This window comes from Mus caroli, chromosome X, assembly GCF_900094665.2.
Source record: "Mus caroli chromosome X, CAROLI_EIJ_v1.1, whole genome shotgun sequence".
NCBI lineage: Eukaryota > Metazoa > Chordata > Mammalia > Rodentia > Muridae > Mus > Mus caroli.
In genome coordinates this window covers 146,217,259-146,222,360 of record NC_034589.1, presented here as the reverse complement: position 1 = coordinate 146,222,360, position 5,102 = coordinate 146,217,259, and the positions used below count along the sequence as shown (strand labels likewise).

Sequence of the window (5,102 nt, the reverse complement as noted above, 5' to 3'; positions counted from 1 at the left end):
TTTCTTAGCTTCCTTGTCCACTGAGACAGGAGCAAGCAGCGTCCCAATACCACAGTCAGGAACTCAGCCCACTGCTATACCTTCCCTACCGTGCTGCATTGGAGCTCACAAATTGTGATCCAAAATAAATGCTTCCTCCCTTCTGATGCTTTTTCCCCCTTTGGTCCAGTATCTGGTTGGAACAGTGAGAAAAATAGCATCTCTAACACCCCTGGTTGGCTGTTTTCCCTGATGTTTATTACTTGCCAATTCCCCTAGTGGATTTCTTCCCAAAGAAATGACTTGGTACTTTAATTCTTGTCCCATATGTTGATTAGAAAGCAAGGTGGGAAGGAACAAATGTGAATGGAACAGTTAAGATTTAGAAGTGGCTATTGAAAAATAAATAAATAAAGCAGGCCAGAAAGACACAAAAGGAACCAGTCACATTGTGGGAAAGATGAAACAAAACAATCTAATAACAGATCTCTTAAAGTAGGTTTTGGCTTTAGCTTCACATTAAAATTACCTGAGATGAATAAGAACAAAACAACTATACTCACACCCTATGCTGAAATTCGGGGGGGGGGGGGGGAAGTTTAAAGGAATTTTCTATTTTATAAAAATTCTCCATGTGTTCAAATGTGCAGCCAGACTGAGAACCAGTGCCTAGACCAAAGATGGTGTTCAGGAGGTAACAAGGACCCTGTGATTGTAGATACCTGCCTCCCCCTCCACACCCTTCTAACTTGCACATTGTGCAGCTCTGATATTGGTGTTATTGCGAGTGGCTCAAAATAAATGGGAAATGGGAGAGACAGAAAAATAAAATTGTCTGAATATTGAATAAATGTCCACATTATATTTGAAAGCTTTGGAATTGGATTTGGCATGCTGATTTGGACCTCAGGGTAATCTGGGTTGTTTTCCCCCTAATTCAAAACAACAATTTTAAAATAAGCATTTGATTTATAGGATCTGCCAGATGAATGAACAAATGTGCCAAAAAGAGAACATATGGCTAGGCCTTGGTTTTCTTTTAACCTCACTGGGGACAAATCCAATAGGCTAGATGACTCTTATTCATGATCTCTAGTGTCCTGATTTACAGTAGGAATCTAATCTCTGATTTGATTTTGGATAAACTTTCAGGAAAACAATGACAAAGATCAATGCTTGTTAAGAAATGGGTTGGCAGGGAGTCTCTAGGTGGGAAAACTTCTGAAGATCAGCTCTCAGAATCATCCCTGAGTGTGACACATATTTGAATGACTGTATGAGAAACACAAGGTAAGTACCCCCAGTTTTATCTCATCAAAGAGAAGAAATATTTGTGGTACATACACACATACACACACACACACAAATCTGCATCACATTTATAACCAGAAAAAAAAAAAACATCAACTGATGGTTGATGATACTCTGTGGTACAGTGGCTAGAACTGGCCTTTGAAATCAAACATTCTTCAATAAGGACCTCAGGTCGCAAGGTGTTCTGATATATACTTTATTGCATTGTTGGAAGGATTAAATGAGATATAAATATGCAGAGCAGATGACCAGTACAATTGCTCACTAGAGTTTTTCAAGTAAATCGTTAGTTACATTTAACATAATTTGAATTTTTTAAAATTCCATTCTAAAGAACTAGATCTTTTCTTTTTATAATCATGGCTATATGTTCTAGGTGCTTTTTAAAAAGAAATTTCACATTTGGGGGCTAGAGAGATAGCTCAAAGGTTAGGCACACATGCTCTACTCAGAGGAATCAAGTTTGGTTCCCAGCACCCACAACAGATGGCTCACAACTACCTGCAATGGCAACTCCACAGGATCCAGTGCCCTCTTCAGGACACACACACACACAGAGAAACAGAGAGAGACAGAGACAGAGACAGAGACAGAGACAGAGACAGAGACACAGAGAGTAGTATTCAAATGTTTCAGACCTTGTTTGATACTCATTCTAAAATGGAAATATTTTACTTCTAAAATTGCCACATAAGCCGGGCGGTGGTGGCGCACGCCTTTAATCCCAGCACTTGGGAGGCAGAGACAGGCAGATTTCTGAGTTTGAGGCCAGCCTGGTCTACAAAGTGAGTTCCAGGACAGCCAGGGCTACACAGAGAAACCCTGTCTTGAAAAACCAAAAAAAAAAAAAAAAAATGCCACATAAAACAAAATTTTTGAGTAAACCTTCTTTCATATTTTTCCATGCCCTGCTTAACTATTTTATTAATATTTAGTGTAAATAAATCATAGATATGATTTTATTGATAGATTTATTTTATGTGCATGGGTGTTTGCCTGCATGTATGTCTGTGAACCACATGCATGCCTAGTGCCCACAGGGGCCAGGAGAGGGTGCTGGATTCCCTTGGAGTAGAGTGACAGATGATTGTGAACTACCAAGTGGGTAGTGGGAATTGAACTGGGATTCTCTGGCTCTAAGGCCTTTTATTACAAAAACACACACTCATAATGAACTAATTGGCTTAAGAGTCACATATATTTACTTCAGGTTGTTTTGGTTTGGTTTTTTGTTTGTTTGTTTGTTCATTTTAGCTTGACCTTGTAGTGGATCTTTAACTACACTGATTCTGGCTGCTATATAAGGAGATCCTCCATTGTCTGGGTGATTTAGGTACATAATTCATCCACGATCACATCTAATCTTCCCTTTCTTGGAAGTAGGGATCCCACCAAGCATGAATGCTATATTCTGCTCTGTCATTGTGGGTTCAAAACCAGCTCTGTACTTCCCACCCCTGAAGGCAGATGTTGGTAGATTTTGGAAAACTGTTTTACTTATTTCACATGTTTCATGGCTTGTGAAATATAATGGCCTGCAAATCCTGCAGCATCAATGGTCAGTCCAACAGCTACCACTCCATGGCCCCGCACAGCACACACATCCCAGCCCGAGACCACGGCCACCACAGGCCTGTTGATTACATGTTTATATTTCAACCAAAAATGAGAGTATTTTTGACCAGAGGAAATATTTATTTCTGCTCCTTTCATATATCATATTGTCCAGGAAAATGTCTTATATGTATATGTGAAATAACAGTACCACACACATGGTTTAAAGGCAAATCATCACTGGAGGAGCTGACCAACCATCTGGATTTCTCTCAGAATCATACTTCCTGACTTACTTGACTTTTTGAAAACCAGAAATATCATCATCAAAGAGAAATGTGATAGCTTATATATATATATATATATATATATATATATATATATATATATATGCATGGCCCAGGGATTAGCACTATAAGGAGGTGTGGCCTTGTTGGAGTAGGAGTGGGTATATCACTGAGGGTGTGGCTTTTGGGGGAAAGATTTATTTATTTATTTTATGTATATGAGCACACTGTAGCTGTACAGATGGTTGTGAGCCATCATCTGGTTGCTGGGAATTGAACTCAGAACCTCTGCTTACTCCAGCCTTCTCACTCAGGTCCAAAGATTTATTTATTGTTATATATAAGTACACTGTAGCTGTAGCTGTTTTTAGACACACCAGAAGAGGGCATCAGATCTCACTGCAGATAGTTGTGAGCCACCATGTGGTTGCTGGAATTTGAACTCAGGACGTTCAGAAGAGCAGTCAGTGCTCTTAACTGCTGAGCCACCTCACTAGTCTGGGTGTGGGCTTTAATACCCTACCTTGTCCTAGCTGCCTGGAAGTCAGTCTTCCACTAGCAGCCTTCAGATGAAGCTGTAGAACTCTCAGCTGTGTCTGCACCATGCCTGTCTAGATGCTGCTCTGCTCTTACCTTAATGATAATGGGCTGAAACTCTGAACCTGTCAGCTAGCCCCAATTAAATGTGGTGCTTATAAGAGTTACCTTGGTCATGGTGTCTGTTCACAGCAGTAAAACCCTAACTAAGACACAAAGTTATTTCTAAAAATTACTTTATTTAATATTATAGTTTTAGAAATGGGGTATATTTTAAGAAAAAACTGGAGCTGGAGAGATGGTTCAGTTTTAAGAGCATTGGCTGCTCTTCCAGAGGGCCCCCCAGTTTGATGCCTGGCATGCTCACAACCACCTGCAACTCCAGTTCCAGGAGATCTCATGCCCTCTTGTGGCCTCTGTAGGTATTGCATACATTATGATGCCCAGACACACATGAATGCAAAACACGCATGCAAATAAAATAAAAAGAGATAAATCTTACAATTTTAAAAATAAATAAGTACATAGGCTAGGAAAATGCCATTTATAATCTTTGATACATATGAATATGTCAACAGGACAAGTTATGAAATTGTCTGTTACCAAGAAATTATTACCCATGTTTTAATATGCTTCCTAAGTTTCTACTCGATGCTTCTTTTATGGCTGTTCTTCACTCTTTTCCACATTGCTGATAGGGTTGATTTGGCTTTTACATTTTCATTAACAGTAGTAACAGTAGCAAATCCAGTATCCATTGGTATATAAGATATGAACTTACATCTCATATCTCAGTCAGATAGCATGTAGGTAAAACATATATGTATGTGCTCAGATATATATATATATATATATATATATATATATATCACATATGTGTGTGTGTGTGTGTGTGTGTGTGTGTGTGTGTGTGTGTGTGTATGTGTGTGTGTGTGTATCCTGTGAACACTTGAGTNTGTGTGTGTGTGTGTATCCTGTGAACACTTGAGTATTTGGTTTGGTTTTTTCTGAATAATATTGGTTGCATTGTCACTTGAGTATTTGATATGGTATATTTTATATATTTTAATAGCAGGTATATATTTTTGATAATAGCTTTGTCTTTAAGTAGACAAAACTATCAAAAAGAATCACTTAACCTCTCTAAAGGTAAAAGCATACAACATTTATTTTCCTAGACCATATGTAAGCACTATTCTACAGCATTACTGTCCAGTAAAAATAAAATGTAAGTAATGTATGCTAATTTTAAATTTCTACTAGCCATACTAAAAATAAAAATAACTGAGCAAAATTACTTTTTAATATTATACTATATTGTACACTTAATTTTGGATTTGTAAAATATTATATAAGTATAAAGATTATCAATATTTTTCATATTTCATACAAGTCTTCACATTTTACATTTATACACAGCAATTCATAAAC

The 5,102-nt window shown here is 37.8% G+C and overlaps 1 pseudogene; it reads right to left on the bottom strand.

The window, feature by feature from the left end:
* Window positions 1-2,494: 2,494 nt before the first annotated feature.
* Window positions 2,495-3,006, bottom strand: LOC110286433 (annotated as a pseudogene).
* Window positions 3,007-5,102: the final 2,096 nt, after the last annotated feature.